Consider the following 22,147-nt stretch of genomic DNA (forward strand, 5'->3'; position numbering starts at 1 on the left):
AGGAAATGGGGTGTTAAACATACTATTCAAGAACCTCTGAGTGTGCGGCGCCAGAGAAGGAAGTGTGAAGGGTAACAGTGATGGGCAACGGAAATAAAAAAAAAGGCAAGGAAATTTAAGGCACCATGCAGAAGATACATCATTTGGTAGGACTACGCGATGAAACGGTCAAATCAAAGACGAAAGTTGCTGTACCTTGTTTTGGAGCGCCGCATGCGTGATGCCTCCCACACTTGACATGCAAACTGGGATGGACTACGGAACATCTGGAGGGAGAAGAAAGATTATATTAAAACAACGCAAACACACACTTCCTTGCAATATAATTTCATAACATTACTTTTCTCTCCCACGTTTTTAACCCGCTAAGTATATTGAATTACTTGTGCCCGTAGTCCTAATGTTGAGTATTTCTTATTAGGTGTGTGTGTGTGTGTGTGTGTGTGTGTGTGTGTGTGTGTGTGTGTGTGTGTGTGTGTGTGTGTGTGTGTGTGTGTGTGTGTGTGTGTGTGTGTGTGTGTGTGTGTGTGTGTGTGTGTGTGTGTGTGTGTGTGTGTGTGTGTGTGTGTGTGTGTGTGTGTGTTTGACAATCCTATTAGCACACTGAACCTCCCACGGACTTTAATTAACACTCTCAGCAAGAAATTTTTAAGTGACAGTTTTATTTATCTTTCGTCGGCGTGTTTCTTTTCTTCCCTCCCTTTCTAACGTGGAGGGGGAGAGGAAGAGGGAGGGGATGATAAATGCGACGTGTTCGCAGAAGGTAGGAAGCAGGCAGGTGAGTAGGCAGATGGAAAGGGCAGGTAAGGGGACAGGTGAAGGGAAGGAGGGGAGGCGAGGGGCACTATACAACCACCATACTCGTGCCTCCGGGAAAAGGTGAAGGTTACGTCTGTCTATCGGAAGGACGTAAAAAAAGATTCGTTTAAGTATTCCTGGAACTGTGGGAATGAGGGATATGAAAGGGATCTCTCTCTCTAGCTATCTATCTCAGTTACTTCGATGCAGGGTAACGTTCCATCACAACCCTCAACCTCTCTTCTCTAAAAGCTCGCTAGGTCAGAGTGGGAGAGGAGGGCAACGCACCGCTAAAATAAAGCAGACTTTCCACAAATGAGCCTAATGGTGTGTGTGGCCAGGGGTTTTATGTAATTAGATTTCCCTCTTGCTCCAACTTTGTTTCTGTCTGTCTCTATCTTTTTCTATATTTCTTTCTCACATGCTGTTCCTCTCACTCTTTCTCCTGCTTTCTGTCGGTCTGTTGTTGGTCTTTCTATGTTAGTATTGGTCTTGTTTTACCCCAATACAGTTTCTCTTACGTTTCTCTCAATTTCTCTGTCCCTGTCTGTGTCTCTCTCTGTAACTCTTTCTCTCATACCCTTCCTCTCACTCTTTCTTTCTTGTTGGTCTCTCTCTGTCAGTATTAGTCATTTTTAACTCACACTATTTTCCTTGCTATTTATCTCTATTTTTTCTCTTACTCTCATTTCCTCTCGAATATCAAAGGATAAAGTCCATTTTCTGTCTAATTACTGTTCATGTACTACTAAAAAGCACCTACCTACGTTCCAGCAAACATTACATGAAATAAATTAGGTCGAACACTTAATTATGCATCTCGCTACTCGTCTTTTTATTCATTCAACTCTTTTTTTCTTTCTCTCTCTTTGCCAGGGAGGTGAAGGAGGACGAGGAAGAGGAGGAGGGGGAAGAGGAGGAAGAGGGTGGTTTAAAAATTGCTGTGTGGGGGGGAGATACATTAATTCACACCCTCCTTATCTAAATTAGACCACAATGGCTTCCCACTCGTTACTGCTGCGCTCTGTACCCTGAAAAAAATGTAGGATTCTTTTACCAACCTACACCTTGCTCTCTCTCCCTTTTCCTCTCCCTCTCCCTCTCCCTCTCCCTCACCCTCTCTCTCCCTCTCTCTCTCTCTGGCGCGCGCTGGAAAAAAAAAAAGTGGCGGGTCAGAGAGAAAGAAAAAAAGAGAGAGCGAAGTGAGGGGGAGATACAGATGCAGGGAAAATATTATAGTCCCCGAAAGACTGTATGAAGAATGGAAGTTTTCGTTTATTCAGTGTATGAAGGACGAGGGTTGGCCGTGCTCTCACCAGGTGGTCGGCCTTTGTGAGACACCGAGGCCTTTGTAGTGGCGGAAAGGAGATGAAAAGAGACAAGGAGAGGGAACAGGTACCAAGATGTGTAGTGTTAATCAGAAGAGGAATAAAGTAGGGAATGAAGACAAGAAGGGAGGAGATAAGGGAAAAGGAAAAAGGTTAAAGTAAAACAATAAAGAGAGAAGGGAGAGTAGGGAAGAAATGTGGCATAAGTGAAGAAGGGAAAGAAGAGGAGGAGGAGGCAGAGTAAAGAGGCAGATTCAGGTGAGTAAAAAAGGCGAAGGAGGAGGGAGGGAAGGAAGGGAACTGTGTAAAGGGATGAGAAGACGGTGGAGGAGGCAGTGTTTGGAGAAAGACTCAGGAAAGGAAAGAACGAAGGAAAGGAGGAAGAGAAAAATCCTGGGAGGGACGGAGTAGATAAAAAGGAATGAGAAGGTGAATGTGAAGATAGATAGTAGTTAAAAGAACGTTTGAGGGGGAGAGAAAACCCCTTCATTACCCTCTTACTTTATCTCCTATTTATTTTCACTATTCTTTTCTCCAAAGCTAACGCTCAGTAGAATTACAAGATTACTACTCTAAACTTCAAAGACATTCCTGCATAATCCACTTTCCCTTTCACACCATCTCTAACTCCCATCTGCCAACTTTAACGAATCGCAAACGACAAGACAATCAAGAAACATCACAAAAAGAACTGCATTGCCTATTTTCTATTAATTATGGTTCCTTTTAGTGCCTTGATTTTAATACCATGTAACTTTCAAACATAAACTTAACGTGTGAAGATATTCATAAAAAAATCGGCGAAGAAGAAAACTTTTGCCCATATGGTTGTCTCCAAGTTATTCTTAGGCCTACTTGTAATTTCTTTCCATAAAACTAAGAAGCATTATAAAGTGTTACCCGAAAACACTTTGGGCTATTCAACACGCGAGATTGCGAGAAAGCGTTTATGGGCAACACTGCAATCCATCAGCATAACTCTTTCTTCGGCGGGAGAATTACGGGCGGCCGCTTGAAGCTTACCTCTGAGAGCGGGGTTGAGGAGAGAAGACGAGGCCAACGAAGCAGTGCAATTTCATAAGCAGGGCAATATTGAAAAATCGAAGTTATAAATTTACTCTTACATAATTACTGTTAACGTCTCTACTGAGGAATAATTGCCGTTTTAATTTGCTGCTAAGAACATAAAAACACAAAAACGTAAGGGGTCTGCAAGAAGCCGGTAGGTCTGTAAAAGTTAGCTCCTGTGGACCTAACCCCACCTAACTTCACCATCCGTGACTTTATCTAACCTCTAATGGAGTTATCGGTAAATCAGGGCGTGGTGGTACTCCTAAATTCTTTGTCTGCCTACTCATGTGTAATTTTACGAGTCTTATTTCTCTCGGAGGCTCCAAAGTCCTCTCCACTGAATCTAACCTCACTATCCATGACTTTATCTAACCTCTAATGGAGTTATCGGTAAATAAGGGCTTGGTGGTATTCCTAATTTCTTTGTCTGCCTTCTCATGTGTAATTTTCCGAGTCTTGTTTCCCTCGGGTGTTCCAACAAAGAGAGGAAGGTGAAAGAAAAGTAGTTACCCCTCGTATGCTCTCAGGCCGCCATCCATTTTCCCTCCCTGGCCCAATATTTGCGCAGACCAACACACAGAGCTCTCAAGGATTCTGTTTTTACCTTTTACTATTTCCGTTTTCCTCCTTTGCTTTATTCTAGATTTCAGCGATTTATGTTTTATTGACTTTTATGCATTCAAAGTCCAGTTCCTAATTAAACCTCTCCATACGCAAATAACATTCATCTTTTTTTAATTATATATTGTCATCGTTTAGTTTTACTCTGCGTTTCAGTAACTTGCCTTCTACAAAATTATTAGTTATCTTATTCGACTACCTTACTTGAAATACAGCAGACACATCATATTCACTTGATCTTAATCATTCTTTTCCCCTTGCAGTTTTTCTTATAGCTGGGTATTGATCTGTTCTCCACCGGCTTGCAAAGGTTTACGAACTTTTTCCCACCTAAGATTTCATTTTACAGTAGAGGAAACAGTTTAAGGGCAAAAAAAAAGGAAACAATAATGAAAAAAAAGCCCGCTACTCACTGCTCCAACAAAAGAGTCAAGAGGAGTGGCCGAAAGATAGGTCAATTTCGGGAGGAGAGGTGATCTGATCCCCTCCTCTTGAAAGAGTTCAAGTTGTAGGCAGGAGGAAATACAGATGAAGGAAGATTGTTCCAGAGTTTATCAGCGTGAGCGATGTAAGAGTGAAAATGCTGGTTAACTCGTGCGTAAGGGATTTGGACAGTAAAGGGATGAGCTTGAGTAGAAATCCGTGTGCTGCGAGGCCGCGGGAAGGGGGGAGGCATGCAGTTAGCAAGTTCAGAAGAGCAGTCAGCGTGAAACTATCGATAGAAGATAGAAAGAGAGGCAACATGGTGGCGGAATTTAAGAGGTTGAAGACTATCAGTAAGAGGAGGAGAGCTGATGAGACGAAGAGCCTCAGACTCCACCTTGTCCAAAAGAGCTGTGTGATTGGAGCCCCCCCACACGTGAGATGCTTATTCCATACGAGGGCGGACAAGGCCCCTGCATATGGATAGCAACTGTGCGGGGGAGAAGAACTGGCGGAGACGATACAGAACGCCCAGCCTCGAATAAGCTGATTTAGTGAGAGAGGAGATACGAAGTTTCCAGTTAAGGTTTTGAGTTTATGATAGACCGAGGATGTTTAGTGTTGAAGAAGCTGACAACTGAGTGTTGTTGAAGAATAGGGGATAGGTGTTTGGAAGATCGTGTCGAGTTGATAGGTGGAGAAATTGGATTTTTGAGCCATTGAAGGACACAAGGTTGCTCCACTTCATCTAATTTTCCATTCAATCTTTCTTTCACCTGACCTTTCTCCCTCGCCGACACCCACACGAACACAGAATCTTGCTGTAGGCGGCGTTCACGGTATGTCACGCTTTTTCTTCGCATTCTGGAAATCAATTAAATCATCCACAATAGTAAGAAGAGCGATTTCAAAGCATCTCCGTAAGAAATAAGATATATTTTCAGAAGCGTCTCCCCGAATCGCTAAGCCGGTGTCTGCTCCCGTTCTCACGCATTGCCCGCCTCTTATCTCTCTCAAGTGCCACGAGGTAAGAGGATGAAAAGGTGTTCGATGCCATTCGTATTGCTTTTCAGGTTCACGGCTCCTGCTAATGTCCTCGCGTCGGCCTAAAGACAAATGGCCGTTTTCGTCGGGGCGGGACAGCGCACAGCCGGAAGGAATGGCCTGGGTTCTCACGGGAAGGCGAAGGGGTAAAAAATAGTTATGAGAGCAGCTAAGGCGAGGCGGGAAAAAGCTCTCTCAAAGTTTCGGGGAATTCATTAACTAAACTTCCCCTAAGACCGGTTTGATCTCATCCAACGAGCGGAGGCGCACGAACCACCTACCTGCCTCGTTGTATAAAAAGAAAATAAATAAATAAGCTCTGCGAGGATAAGGAAAGAGAGAGAGAGAAAAAGAGAGAGAAAACGCATTCAGTAACGTATATTGGAGGATTTGGTTTACGATTCGTTATTCTCTATGCAGTTGTGTGTTAGTTACTGAGGCGTGGAGGAGGCGTGGAGGAGGAGGCGTGCCGCTGCGTGCCCTACCTAACCCTCATCGTGTTGTCATGTTTCCGCTGTCCACTCTTTTTGACGCTCCCTACACGGCCCCGACTCAGCCCCGGCCGTTGTCTCCTTCCCCTAGCATGTTATGGCCCTTCCTTCCTTGACATACCTTCTCTCTCTGTGTTTCTCTATCTATCTATCTATCTATCTATCCACCTATCCATACATCTATCAAGACTATCTATCTATTTTCTTTCTATATATCTAATTATCTATCTACCTCAAACACACAACACTGAAGGGCATTGTGGCGGCGGCTGATTACCAAAAAACGGATGCGTGTTGATTGAATCTGACACCGTATTTTCTGTTACACTGGATCAATGCTACCCTTCGACATTTTAATATAGTACGACCCGTCACGCACGTTTTCTCTTTAAATAAATAAGAGATAGGGTAATACAGGGATATATCCATTCTCCCACTTACCACACCATTACACTTTATATATAATTCGTTACTTGAATCAAGGACTTAAACTTTAACATGCATATACGTATACCGAAAACAAAGACCGTGCTTATGCTAAACTTCCGTGTCCATGTGAAAGCCTTTAAAATATCTCAACCCCTCGAATTCAAGATGGAAATTCTGGGAAAACTCGCCTTTTGATTAAGTTTAGGCAAAAGCGAAAGTTTGTTTTTGCATCTTACGCCGTGAAAGGACGTGGAGAAAACTGAAGCTTCCTGTACGTCAAACTCCTAGAGAGAGAGAGAGAGAGAGAGAGAGAGAGAGAGAGAGAGAGAGAGAGAGAGAGAGAGAGAGAGAGAGAGAGAGAGAGAGAGAGAATGTAAACACAAAAAGAATGCCACCATCACAGCGAGGATAAACAAATCGACATGGACTGGATCCCATTTCTCGTTCGTGAGTTAAGAGATGGACGGCCTCGTCGAGCTAGGGGCTCTCTGACAACCAGGCAAGAATACAAGGTCAGGGATGTGAGTGAGTCTCCCTCCAGACATGATATACATCCCATGCGTGAGTTTTCTTGGTAAGCAGAGTTATTAGTTTTGATTTGATAAGGACTGAGTGTTCAAAATGAGGTGGAAGACTCTAACCTTCATACTTCCTAAAAGTTTATATTCTCGAGTAGCAAAGAACTGACGTTTTCAATATCAAAGTGATTTTCATCGCCCTTCCCAGCTGTGAATTTATCTCTCTGTGCCAATGCCAGCAGCGCGTATTCTGATGCGTCTTGGCCCGCCAACAACCAGACTACGTACGAGTTTCTTACCGAATACGGGACGAGAAGCAGCGGAGTTTTCAAGCTGACGACCCTTCAGTGCTTATTTTCCTCTTGCTGGTCGATAGACACGCAAACTTTCACTCGACATGGGAACGCTTTGCTCTGCTCACGCTCTTTCCAAGACGAGGGCGTTTCTCCTCTCCTCCGGCCCTCGAGAATTCCCTTGTCTTTTCTCAGCCTCGCGATAAGTCAGTTCGTCGTGAAACGTGTCAGGAATGACCGTTTGCTTCTCTTCCTCCCTGATGGTGTTCAAGGAAAAATAGTTCACGTCTTTTACGACGACGACAACGTCCTGAGCACCAGCTTCTTGCAAGACGAGGCCCCGGAGGCGTGCAAGTCGTGTGATGCAGCGCGCCTCGGGGCAGCCTCGTGTAATAACGCCAAGGATGGCCGCGGCGCCTTTGGGGGCGAAGGGCCCGGCGGGGACAGGAGCCGCGCGTTGTCTTACTGATTGTATCGAGGCCGAGCGTCTTTCCTTTCTTGGCTTTCAAGTTTCCTGCTCGGAGGTGATGGAGGAGTGGCAGGAGTCGCCTCACCGGGAAGCGGCTTTTCCTTCAGAGGCAGAGACACTCTTTGGCCAGTTCTCAGATTAGCGGGAGGCGAAGTAGAACACACACACACACACACGCACACACACACACACACACACACACATACACACACACACACTCCGTGGCGCGCAGCTGCTGGACGCCACTCCACGGCCAGGCAGGGCGAGGTCTGCAGGGGCTCAGGTGGAATTGCCTAGAGGCGGGAATTTTTACCCCCTTGGTGTGGGGTGGGGATGGGGTGTGGTGGAGGGGGGGGGGGTGTGAGACGAGATCGAGGAGATAGAGCTCGATGAGTTGGAGCTCATGTGTTTGATGAGCTGAGTCAACATTACGAGTACAAGAACCACACACACACACACACACACACACACACACACACACACACACACACACACAATGGAAGCAGCGATTTACAATTAGTCTTTCGGCAGCCAGCCCAGTGGAAGCAACAGAAACTTTTGAATACCATACTACTGAGCGGCGGATGAAAAATAAGAAAATAAATGCAGAAAATTATGCACTATTATAATTTTTCCTTTTCGGGACCAAAAAGCAATTAGCGAATGTTGCCCGTAAGCTGCTCTCAGTTCTAGAAAATAGTATAATGCAACATTTCTATTCATTTTTTTAATGCACGCCGATAAAAAAAATATATCGAGGATCAAAGCAACACTTGATATAAAAAGAGAACACAACGCTGTATGTGAGTGTGTCAGTGTTGAGGTAAAGGAAGGGAAAGAAAAAAAAACGAAAGAAGGAAAAAGGAAAAAGGAAGGGATAGAAAACCGACAGAGGGTCAGAAGAAGGAGCATAAGAAGGCCTCACAGCATTCATTCCACACTAAAAGACCTTCACACTATCCATGCCTCACACTATTTCTTTTTTACAGTAAAGGAAGCAGCTCAAGGGCAAAAAAAAAGCAACAATAAGAAGAAAAAAAAACCGCTAACCACTGCCCTTATAAAAAAAAAGAGTTCAGAAGAGTGGTCAGAAGAGAGGTTAATTTCGGAAGGAGAGGTGTCTCGATTCTCTCCTCCTGTAAGATTCCAAGTTGTAGGCAGGAGGAAATACAGACGGTAAACGGTAAACCAACCCCACAAAATCTGGTTATCACACAAACTTATTTCCACTTTTTTTCCTGATCCTCACTCGCTCGTGTTGTGTACAGTATTCATCTTAACATCCAACACACTTTTCCCTCTACATTTTCTCTCTGCCACAGAAGTCACATGGATTGTTTCTTTTCCTTTCTCTTACACTGTCCATTTCCTCACCCTCCCTCGCCTCCTTTATGGAATTCATCTTAACATCCAACACTTTTCCCTTGACATTTTCTCTCTGGCGGTTCCTCTTAGCACAGCAGTCACACGGATAGTTTCTTTTCCTTTCTCTTACACTGTCCATTTCTTTACCCTCCCTCGCCTCCTTTATGGAATTCATCATAACATCCAACACTTTTACCTCGACATTTTCTCTCTGGCGCTTCCTCTTAGCACAGCAGTCACACGGATTGTTTTGTTTTGTTTTCCCTTATATAACACTTTCCATTTCCTCACCCTCCCTCGCCTTCTTTGCGGTATTCATCATAAAATCCAACACTCTTTTCCCTCGACAGTTTATCCCTGGCGGTTCCTCTCGATACAGCACTGTCACACGAATGATTTCCTTTTCCTTATTTTGCGTCCGTTTCCTCGCCCTGTCTCGTCCCTCCAGCGCTACCACCCCTTCCCTTCGAATCCCTCTACCCTACCCCGGCAACCACCTCAGCCCAGCCTCAGTCCTATTGGCCATACCATTCTTATAAAACTCCCTCAGTAATCCCCGGCGCACCATTGTCTTGCCTCTTCCTCCCTTCATGGATGCAAGGTCGGTAGTTCAGAACCCGTCTCCAAGAAACCCAAACCTTACCGCAGTGCAATATACGGGTGTGATATCTAGGTAATACACGTTTTTTTATGAGTCCTGCAACGTGTTCGCTCTAAGCCGTTACAGCTCGCCTGATTGTGTTTTCCCTTCACGGTGAAAAAAAGAAGGTGTAAGACTTAATATGCGGGTATGAAAGGAAGGGGTGGAAGGCTGGAAAGTGAGAGCATAATGAAGACAAAAGGAGACAGATAGTAGGGAAAGCTGAAGACGAGGAAGATAATGGGTAAAAGTATCAACGGAGCGAAAGAATGATGCGGTGATATGAACGTGAATGGGATCCCGTGAAGACTTGGGGTGATGATGGCAAGGAAGGAGAGGGATGAGGGAAGGGAGGGAAGGAGCGAGACGGTGGACAGAAAGGGATTGTAGGAGGAGGTGGGAAGGTTGTGTGGAGACAGAGGCGAGAGAAAATGAAAAAAAATGAAAGAAATACAGAAAGAAAAAAGGAATAAAGAGAAAAGAAAGAAAGAAAGAAAGAATGAATGAAAGAAAGAAAGAAAGAAAGAAAGAAAAAAAGAATGAAAGAAAGAAAAGACAAATAGGAGAAAGAAAGAAAGGAAGGAGGGAAGAAGGAAGGAAAGAAAGAAAAAAAGAAACAAAGGAAGAAAGATAAAAAAGAAAGGAAGAAAAAAAGAAAGAGAAAAAAGAAAGAAGAAAAAAAAAGAAAGGAAAAAAAGAAAGAAAGTAAACGAAAGAAGGAGTGAGTTTGTGCGTGTGTGCGTAATATATAAAAAGGTGGAACATTCTGACTTGGTGAACCACATACACACACAAACAAACAAACGGACAAAACAAACAAACAAACAAAAACAAACAAAAAAGACAAACACACATAGCAGCCTCGTACTCTGCAAACTTTCGGCTGTTACGTATAGTTTGAACTTTCACAATAAAACTGCAATAATCTTCAAGTTCCCTAACGAGCAGCACGGAAAGGCAGGCACACACACACACGCACACGCACACGCACACACACACACATAATGATATCACTTTCTCTCCTTCGTGGAAAAATACACATACATTACATACGGTCTGAAGTCATTAACGCGCCACTTGTCTACCAGCGCCCAATACGAAAGATGTGTGTGTGTGTGTGTGTGTGTGTGTGTGTGTGTGTGTGTGTGTGTGTGTGTGTGTGTGTGTGTGTGTGTGTGTGTGTGTGTGTGTGTGTGTGTGTGTGTGTGTGTGTGTGTGTGTGTGTGTGTGTGTGTGTGTGTGTGTGTGTGTGTGTGTGCGTGTCGAGGGATCCAAGTCTTGCGTGTCAAGTGTTCACGGCGGGCCTGAGTCTTCCGTGTCGCAGGTAAATAGAAAGAGGAAAGGGAGTCTCTCGGTTCACTCGCAGCCAAATGAGCTTAACTTGGCCTGCCCGGGGAGCCACAGACGTCCTCGTAAGGGCGGTGCAAAGGGCGCAGCCAACCCAAGGGAAGTAGACGACCTTATCCTTCCCATCATTTGTATTCTCCCTCTGATGCGTGGACAGTGAAGAAAAACACACACACACACACACACACACACACACACACACACACACACACACACACAGAAACACACACACACGCACAAAGCCTTAAATCTAGCTCACACAATCATGTATTCGAATCAAATCTTCAGATAAGCCCCTCCTCCCACTTCCACATTATATTTTTATCAATGGTTAATCCACAAGTAAACTACCCCTTCCACCCCCCTCCCCTCTCCCCTTCTCCAATCCAGGCTGCGTGTGTTAAAAATGGATGCTGGGGAGAGGTAAATCATGCTGGTCGTTTCTGGGCAGGTGTGCGGTCGAGGTGGGTGGGGCTTGTTTGCAAAGTTAATTCCGATAGAGTATAGCGAAGATAAGCCGGGGCGGGCAAGCTAATCCAGCCTCGAGTGTGATCCTGATGAGGTGATGTGAAGTCCCAAGCGCCAACAGCACTCACTACCTCCCGCCCTTACACACGCCGCATCGCCTCGCAGCACCCTCCACCCACCCCTCCCCTTCCGATTCCCTTCCCCGCCTCCTGCCTCTCCCTACCACCTCCTCTCCTCTCCACACCTCTGATCCTATTAGCCTCGCTCCCAATTGTTTTTTTTCTATTTCGAGAACGAACAAAAATTTCCCCGTCACACTGCACCGAGCTGTATTGTTTTTGTTTGTTTTAATCTGTTCCCAACATAACATTGCGGTATATCTTGCAAACGTATATATTTCAAGAGAATGGTGATTTGGTTTCTTAATAAATGATATGTAGCTATTCATATCACATATACTAGAGATGAGTGGAAGCAGATTTAACTTAATGAATAAAAAATAATAAAAAAAAACAAAGACCTGGCAATGTGCAGAAACAGTAAGAATGAGAAGAAAGAGAAGAAATAAATGAATATGCAAACGAAGGTGGAGGGAAAAGACACTCCAGACAAGTGGAACCAAAATAGACTCGTCGGAATGAAAAGAAAAGAAGGAAATCAAACAAACAAACAAAGACTTATTACACACCATCCTTGAGTTGCCCCATAAATCCTTGCAAACAATTCATTCACTTCCACCCAGACGAAGGTGTATATTCTGAGGACTTGTTCACCTATCCCAACCGACGCCTCACCTGCTCGCTCACCTTGATTACGCGCCGCTGCAGGGAAGAGGACACCACCACGCAGTCGATACGAGGGGAGAAAATATCCTTTAATCAACGCAATATTTCTTTCCCGCGCGAGGCAGATCGGAGGGTGTGATTGTCATGGAAACCCTCACCGTTCTCAACTCCGCATAAAGGAAGAAATATAGGAAAACGAAATTGAAAACGCGTCCGTCCGTCTTCAACCCCTACAACTCACGTGTCGCCTCCTTCTCCCACGACTACTTTGGGAGAGGAACTTGTTTACACCACCGCCGCGTCGCAACTCGTGGAAAGCTTTATCTGATTATTATTTCCATAGCTGCGTCACTCCCTCCACGTGCTGAAGGCGACAAAGACCCAATCCCGTCGCACAAGTTTTTAGAGGCGGGAAGTATCTATTGTCGGTCTTCATCATCAGACAGCACTAATTTTCTCCCTTCCGCCACACTGATCTCGAAAGGTTTGAGGAAAGTTTTCAATTTCCTTTCATTTGGTTGTATCCAGGGAGACCAGAGCTAAACATGAGACCTCCGAGGCGTGGGCTTGTGGTGAGTGTGGGAGGAAGAGTGGGAGGAGTTGCCGTGAGTTGGGAGCTTGTGCGTGAGGCTGCTGGGAAAAGGTAACTGGTGTGACAGACCGACTTGTTAATAATAAAGAGCTCATGAGAGAGAGAGAGAAAGAGAGCAAAAGAGAGTGAAAGAGAAAGAGAGAAAGAGAGAGAGAGAGAGAGAGAGAGAGAGAGGGAAACAGAGACACGGCAGAGCACAGCAGAGAAAGAAAGGATGGACAGACAGACAGACAGACAGACAGACAGACAGACAGACAGAAAGACAGACAGACAAACACAGACAGACAAAGACAAAGATAATGGACACATAGATAGATAGAAAGATAGATAAAAAGATACAAACTATGGATAATATGTTCGTTTTAGTGACCAAAATATCAAATCAGAGGTTCACCGAAAAAAAAGAACACGTACATCAAACATTACTTTTAACCCATACATTTGTCGCGCCTTTCCCTTTAACTTCCTATGCCCTCAAAAGGATACATTAGGCGTTTATATTCCTCCCGAATTTGACTTCACTTGACTTCTCTTTCGGCCACTCCTCTCTAATCTTTTAAGGGGCGGTAAGTAGCGGGCTTTTTTTTTCATTATTGTTTTTTTTAAGCCCTGCAACTGTCTCCTTTGCTGTAAAAAAAAATGCAGACTAACGCGTGAAGAGCCTCCCATCCCCCTCCACCCCTCCCCCTCCACCCTCAGCCAACTGTTCACTACTCCCGAACATTAATTCACAGCCTCACTTCTCACACCGGAGCAGCAATTGTAGTTAACTGAGTGAGAACATTACCTCGAGGCGGCACGTAATACATATCTGGCGCAATGACACACACACACACACACACACACACACACACACACACACACACACACACACACACACACTATCGCTCCCTGCATCCTCCTCCTTCCTCTCTTGGGTCTATTAGCTCCATCTGGACGGTGTTGAAAGTCAGTTATATTATTGGAGTGATAGAAATGTTCCTTAAATGTCTGTTCTATTATCACGGGATACGCCAGTTGGTGGATGATCAGGCAGGGCGTGTCATATCCGATAATAAGGAGGTAAGGTCATCAGTGCTCCATCCGTCACTCTCTTTGACACGCTAATTATCCCACAGATTGCCTCTGATGTAAGGATCAAGAGCAGTCACTCGAGTCAGTTCAATGTTAATGATGATAATGACTTGATTTACGGCTATGAACTCCTACGCTGGAGATACACAGATAAACGGATTGTACTGCAGCCCCGAGACAGCCGAGGCAGGAGAATAAAGTAATACAGATATATCTTCACTTCGAAAATGCAGGCATTAATTTAACAGCGAAACTTCAGCTTTGTCTCCACTCCTAACAACAACACTCGTCAATCTCAACTTATCTTCTAGGTTTGTTTTTCTGTCCAGTTAAGCCAGTAGAGAAACTTGCCAAACCTCAGAAGACAAAAAAAAACATGGAAGCACCGTCTAAATCATGTATTTATGGTATTTGTGTTAGTTTTAGTGTTGGTGGTGTTGGTATTAGAGGTGGTGGTGGTGGTGGTGGTGGTTGTGGTGGTGCAGCAGCCGTAATAACAGTCGGTCGTAGTTGTTATTATCGTCGACTAATGCCAACCCGTAGCGTAATATAGTTTTAATAGCCCTCTTAGTAAGTATGGCAATTTAGCTCGCAGTTATGGTGGTTATGATGTGGTTACTGTTGTTGGTGTTTCCACGAGTTGCAGTCACCGCCCTCATTGTGTTGTGTATGTGCGAGAGCGTGTGTGTGTGTGTGTGTGTGTGTGTGTGTGTGTGTGTGTGTGTGTGTGTGTGTGTGTGTGTGTGTGTGTGTGTGGAGGGGGGGAGGGGTGATGGAAGCGAGTCCGTGTGCGTGTTTATTTTGCCTCGTCTGTAGTGTGTCATTCTCATACATGACAAAGAACTGGGTCTCTGATGGAATGGAGGACGGAGAGGATGAAGGAGCGGAAGCAAGACAGGAAGGAGGGCGCAGGGATGTACGAGGCACAAATAATAAGGAACGGCCACCTTGATGGAGAGGCAGGGAGGTCTGGAGGAAAACGGCGATCGGGTGAGGATGAAGAAGGGAGTGTGACGAGCGTACGAAGTGCCGGGAACAAACAAATACAGCTCTTCAATTTACGGAGATACAAGAGAGATGTGGAGGACGACAAGGAATGAATGTGCGTGTAGAAGGAAGAAGTGAGACGAGGATAGTATTGAGTGTGAATGAAGAAGGGGATGTGACGAGCATAGGAAGTGCCGGGAACAAACAAGTGCAGCTCTTCAATCCACGGAGATGCAAGAGAGAGGTGGAGGACGACAAGGAATAAATGAGTGTGTGGAAGAAAGAAGCGAGACGAGAGAGATGTGTGTGTCGGGTGTGAATGAAGACAGGAGTGTGACGAGCGTAGGAAGTGCCGGAAACAAATGCAGCTCTTCAATTTACGGAGATGCAAGATAGATGTGGAGGACGACAAGGAATAAATGTTTACGGTGAAGGAAAAAAGAGAAATGAGAATATAGTGTCCAGACGCAGACACAAGACTTGCAGACACATTATAAGTTCAAGATCGCACAATTACAAAGCACCTCCAACATACTAAGATACAAGAGACGTGTGAAGGAGGACAAGAAATGAATGTGTTTGTGTAGAAGGAAGAAGTGAGACGAGAATAGTATCGAAACACAGAGACCAGACTTGCAGCATCATTATAACTTCGAGACCACACAATTACTGAGAACCTCCAATATACTGAGATGTAAGACAGCTGTGAAAGAGGACAATGTTTGCGTAGAAAGCAGAAGTCGAGGATAGTGTCAAAACGCAGAAACAAAACTTGCAGCCACATTGTCATATCTCACTGATCACACAGTTACAAGGGATTTCCGTGTAAAGACTTAGATGGCATGGTAGGTTTAGGAATAACGAAGCAACGAAGAAAACCCATGTACCGTCTTTGGGTTCACATTAACATCCATGACCCTCTCGCATTCATTTATCATTCTTCTGTACATGGTTATCTTCTGTTCTCTATATGTTCCTCTTCAGTACAAATGACCTCCTCTTCTCCCTCATTCCCTTTTCAAACGAGACTTATGTATCATCCTAGCGGGCATCTTTGTTGACATTCTAATACACAGAGAATATAGAGAAAAAGAATCACCGTATATATTGCAGGAAAAAATCGTCGTCAGCAAGTGATAGGCCGGATGATATACGATAGGAGAGGTCACGTGTATGGAAGGGAAGGGGGGAGAGAGAAAGAGAGAAAAGGGAGTAGGGAATGAGAGATGATAGTCGGTAGAAAGTTACTTTAAATAAATAATTGGTCCGCTCGACACGTGTAATTGCTCACCAACCATTGAACACTCGGAAACGATCTGAAACATTATTTTTGTTGTTGTTGGATTATTTCAGCATTATGAACCTCCTCTGTGTGCCTGGTGGTCGGTCGGCGGCTTTCCATCTGCCAGTTTAAATTAACTTGTTTGTTCATATCTCTGGCGTATGCCCCCATTGATTGATTGATTGATATGTCTGGTTTTGTTGTGTTGACGGTTGCTGTGTGTGTGTGTGTGTGTGTGTGTGTGTGTGTGTGTGTGTGTGTGTGTGTGTGTGTGTGTGTGTGTGTGTGTGTGTGTGTGTGTGTGTTTGCAACATTTTTTTTTTTGCTAGTCGATCAGTTTCTCTGTCAGTCTGTCTTTCTGCTCATTTTTGTCTGTCTGTCTGCGTCTGTGAATCACTCTTGCCTGTGTACGTGTGTTGGTTTGCTGTTGCGTGTCTGCCATTGCGTCTGTCTGTGTTAGGTTAAGCCCTTTCCCCAAGAAAGCCTTCGGTACCGCCCCTTGATCCTTGCAGCCGTGCCTTCAACATTCCCGCACACTCCCCTATAGCACTCCAGACAAATCTCATCTCTCTCTCTCTCTCTCTCTCTCTCTCTCTCTCTCTCTCTCTCTCTCTCTCTCTCGACGCAGAAGCCTTCACAACACGATCCGGACTTGTTCAATACTAAGCTGCTTTCCTTTCTCAGATTTTTTGCCGCCTGTATTGAATTCCAGACGCCATATTCTCTCTCTCTCTCTCTCTCTCTCTCTCTCTCTCTCTCTCTCTCTCTCTCTCTCTCTCTCTCTCTCTCTCTCTCTCTCACACACACACACACACACACACACACACACACACACACACACCTGCATGTCCCTTTCCAGACGGGTGGTGTGGTGGGAGGGACTGGGCGGCATGGTCTGTCTCTCTTTCTCTATCTGTCTGTCCATCTCTCTATGTCCCTCCATCTCTCTCATCTCCCTCACTACTCTCCTTTCCTCCACTTCTCTCTTTTCTTCCCCACACCATTCATTTCCGCCTCTCCTCCACGACCTCCCAAGCTTGTCACTAAGGAAATAGAGAATAGAACTTGAAGGCGCTCATTCCTACCATGCAATTACCCATCTTGAAACGTACACGAGTTGACGAGTTAATCGTTCTCATTTCGTACGACATCACCCATCTGTCTCTGGTGAGGTCTGGGAGCACACACACCAGCTACCACTTTCATTATTCTCGTTTAGCCTTTCATTAACCATCTATTGGCTCTCTGGTGAGGTCTGGGAGCACACGCCAGCTACCACGTTCATTTTTCTCGTTTAGCCCTTCATTAACCATTTGTCGGTTCTCTGGTGAGGTCTTGGAACACACACCAGCTATGTTCATGACTCGTTTCGCGGCACAGAGTCCATCTATCGGTTCTCTGGTGAGGTCTTGGAACACACACACCAGACACTATGTTCATGACTCTCGTTTCGCGGCACAGAGTCCATCTATCGGTTCTCTGGTGAGGTCTTGGAACACACACACCAGACACTATGTTCATGACTCTCGTTTCGCGGCACAGTGTCCATCTATCGGTTCTCTGGTGAGGTCTTGAAGCACACACCAGCCGCCAGGTTCATGATTTTTTGTTCGTTTCACCTCCATATTACAGGCAAGAATTTCAACCAGGAAAATTGCTTCCCGCGCTACACACCGCGGAAGCTCATGAGCGCCGCGGGGTGAATAAACGGAAATTGCAGACCTCCACCGCCGGCACTAAATGTGTTATCAATGTTTATTTCCAGAGTCCCGGATGTTCGATCGCATTACTGCTGCGCTCTTTGGCTCCCGCCCCGACGCTTCCATCTGCCACAATACGCCGAAGAAAGATATACATGGATTCCGTCTGTTCATCAGCCTCCACAAGACGCTCAGTGAGGCTGCTCTGCATGTAAATGGAAAGTTCAAGTTGGCAGAATAGAGGGACTGAAGAAAGGGAGGGAAGGACAATGTTGTCTTGGGATTCGCAGACTCCAGAAAGACAGACAAACAGACAGACACAGACAGGTAGACAGACAGACGGACAGACAGACAGGTAGACAGACAGACAGAGACAAAGACAGACAGGCAAAAAGATGAAGTGGCAGTAAGAGATCAAAATAATTGTTTCTCTGGCGCCTTGATAGTTTATGTCAATCCTCTACTAATTAACCGTATTCCTCTCTTGCTGTCATGGAGGTTCTGTCACATGTTCTCGTGCTACACGTTTATATGTTTTTGCCTTGGCACACACCGCTTATATAAAGAAGACAGTTACGGTCGGCACCAGTAAACTTAGCAATGATTGTAGCGTATGAATGGGCGTGGGTTATGGCATGTGCTGGCATTCTGGGGTGTTCGCATTCCCGTCATGGGAGCCGTTGAGTATTGTAAACGTGGCTGGCTGTGTTCGTAGACTTTTTTCACGCCACCACCTGGGGAACATTCCGCCCGTGACACATTGTTTGTCTTGCAGGCATTGAAAAGTTGGTGGCAATCTGGTTTGTTGGTGAGCTAAATGTTAAGGCTTTGTGTAAAATTTGTTACGTAAGCTACAGAAAACTGTTGAAAACTTTGCGTAGCGAGCGGCAATGTTGTTTTGTTACTGACAACGAACATTTGGTGGTGAGGGCGCTACTCCTCCTCCTCCTCTTCCTCCTCCTCTTCCTCCTCCTCCTCCTCCTCATCATCATCCTCATCCTCATCCTCCTTCCCCTACTACTACTACTATTACTACGTACTACTACTGCCTAAAGAACTTTTGATAAGAATACGTACACTGAAATCATATATGTAAAGTCATTTTTACTTTTATAATGATTCCAAGGGTGCGTTGATATTGTGTGCGTGTGTGCGTGTGTATGTGTGTGTGTGTGTGTGTGTGTGTGTGTGTGTGTGTGTGTGTGTGTGTGTGTGTGTGTGTGTGTGTGTGTGTGTGTGTGTGTGTGTGTGTGTGTGTGTGTGTGTGTGTACAAAACAAACAAACCGCCATCTAACAACTACACACATAAACCAGCGATTTCCAGGAGATAGGAACAATGGGAGAACAACTATTACCAACTTTCCTCAGGTGTGTGTGTGTGTGTGTGTGTGTGTGTGTGTGTGTGTGTGTGTGTGTGTGTGTGTGTGTGTGTGTGTGTGTGTGTGTGTGTGTGTGTGTGTGTGTGTGTGTGTGTGTGTGTGTGTGTACTCGTTTTTATACAAATTTAACATTACCGCAAACATAAAGACTCAACATACAAACAACAAACAGACAGACAGACACACAAAAACAAAGTAACAAACAGGTGGCTCCCTCTGTCCCCATCTTGTAGCATTAACCCAAAAGGACAAATAATAATTTAGCTCAGGGCCAACAGGAGGACCAGACAGATTTAGGAGATCGACGAGGAAGCGAAGCGGAGCAAGACACACAACAGCTGGCTAACGGAACACATGCAAATTTATTCACAAAACCCCGATGCAATAATACGAGCATATCAAGCCTCCTCCTCCTCCTCCTCCCCTTGCAGTCATTTGTTTGATCTGTCCTCTTGTTCCCCTTCCCTCTCTCTTTCACTCCGTCTAATTTCGAACTTTCCCTCACCTTTTAACAGTTTTCCTCTCCCTCCCTGTCTTCTTTGTCTGTCTCTTTTAATCCATCTTGTTCTCCCTGCCTCGTCCTTCCCTTCCTTCTAGTTCTTACAAAGCCACCCGTTTGTAGTCTGGCTTACGTCCTCCTCCACTCCCATTACAGTATTTGATCTTCCTCTGTAGTTCCCCTCTCTCCCTCTCTCATCGCCTTCCCATCCTCTCTTGTAAATGTTGTTAGCGAGTTAGGTCGATGGAAGGGCTCAGTAGATCTTGGCTTTTAAGGTCGCGTGTTATTGGATTTACAAAAGTACGTTAGAGGCTAAAATAAAAAAGGAAAAGATCGACTGGATACGAATTGCAACAAGGGAAAAAAAAAGAATATATAAATGGATCAGAGAAAAAGGAGGAGGAGGAGGAAGAGCTCGGTATTGTTTTCCTGCTCCTCTTTTTTCTTCTGCAATCATATAACGTTGATTTCTTTCTCAATATTGATGGAGAGAATAAAAAAAAACAGTGAAACAAATCATATCTATAAAAAAAATACATGAAAAAGTACAGGACGGGAAAGAAAATGGACAAAAGCCGATGTTATTTTTATCCTAATTCGTGTTTCTCTCATTTCTTTCACGTCGGCGATAAAAAATGATGGAAACGCAAACGCCTATTTCAGTCTTACTCTTCCTTCTTTATTTCCCTCTTCATTATTTCATCTTTCCATATATTTCAACTCTCCCATTATTCTCCCTGCTTCCTTCTTCCCTTCCCTTCGTCTCTCTCTCCATCAGCAAAGATACTCAACTAATCTTGAACCTTCCCTCTGTCACTTTACACCATTTCCTCTGCCCATATACATCCTCTTAACTCCTATATCCTGGCTTCCTCCTTGTCCTTCAGTCTCATTCGACTCTTCGTATACTTGGACATTCTCTTATTGCCTCACGCTATCCTCTAAGTCGCCTTCCCACCCCTAATCGTTTCTAGACCCCCTCTTAATCGCCTTCCTTCCCTGTATTCAAGTCCAGTTCTCTCCCCCTCCTTCCCAGCCTTAATCAGCCTACCATTCTCCTTCGTCTCTTCTTACTCTTCTTGTCTAATTCCACTCTCGTAGTCGCCTTTTCACGCCTATTCCCCTATATACTCTCTCTTAATCTCCTTCGTGTCCTGCCTTTCAGTCCTCTCCTCCTTGTTCTTCATTCTCATTCGATTCTTCTTCATCTACTTCACTTCCTCTTCTTGTCAAATTCCATCCTCATAGTCGCCTTCCCCACGCCTATTCCTCCCCCATACTCTCTCTTAATCGCCTTCGTGTCCTGCCTTACAGTCCTCTTTTCCTTGTTCTTCATTCTCATTCGATTCTTCTTCATCTACTTTACTTCCTCTTCTTGTCAAATTCCATCCTCATAGTCGCCTTCCCCACGCCTATTCCTCCTCCGTACTCTCTCTTAATCGCCTTCGTGTCCTGCCTTTCAGTCCTCTCCTCCTCCCTCCCTGCCTTAATCAGCCTGACGTCCCTCCGCCACTCACCGACCTCCATCTCCTTATTCCATCTGCCGGCGCCTCTACCTTCCTTCCTTCCGCCCCTCTAATCGCTTCTCCATCCGTCCCTTCCCTTCTTTCCCTCTCCGCGCTAAGCCTGTTCCCCCGTCTTGCCGTTCTGTTTGATGCCGCCAAGTCTAGTTCAGTGACATCTGTTGACGCTTCCTTCTATATAATGTTTGCTGGAAAGATAGCGTTGCTCTATTTGAGATCTGAGTCCCCTTTAACTTGCCCTCAATAGATATAGAGAGGGATAGATGAGAGAGATATGTCGCATCTTTTACTTTCCCTCCCCATCAGTAGATAAAGAAAGGGATAGATAAGATTAAAATGTCGCCTCTTTTACTTCCCCTCCTCATAAATAGATAAAAAAGATAGGAATAGATAGATAGATTTGTCTCCCTCGTCGTAAACCTTCACTATCCCAACCGCCATCACCGCCTCCCTCACCTTTTAACAGATAGATAGGATAGACATGTCGCCTCTTTTACTTCCCCTCCTCATAAATAGATAAAGAGATAAGAATAGATAGATAATTTGTCTCACTCGTCGTAAACCTTCACTAACCCAACCGCCATCACCGCCTCCATCGCCACCACTTCCCAGAATCGTTATTAATAAAACCAAAAGCCAACGACCTCCACCGCTACTGCACTAATTAAGGCGCTGTCAGTATTATTTAACCGTTGGTGTTTGAGTTGTATCTCCGTAATGAGGACGCCTCGAGGGTCTCATTATTAATATAGTAAAAATATTTGCATTAATTCACGAGGGGAAAATGGGAAGAAAATAGGGGAGTGGGACCTGCGAGAAGCTGTAGTGAGTGGGTGTTTCGTAAGCTGCTCTGCGCTGCTACCTCTGACCTCTGTTCCGAAAGAGAAGTAGTACGTGGCGGGGCTCAGAGTCAACAGGGAGTAAATAAGAGGTTCATATATACATCTTTAAATATTATAAATCTCCCTCACCTTCAGATACAAGGCTTGCTATGAAATTCAGGCATGTAGTTCCTTTCTT

This window comes from Eriocheir sinensis, chromosome 14 (genome assembly GCF_024679095.1).
Source record: "Eriocheir sinensis breed Jianghai 21 chromosome 14, ASM2467909v1, whole genome shotgun sequence".
Classification (NCBI taxonomy): Eukaryota; Metazoa; Arthropoda; class Malacostraca; order Decapoda; family Varunidae; genus Eriocheir; species Eriocheir sinensis.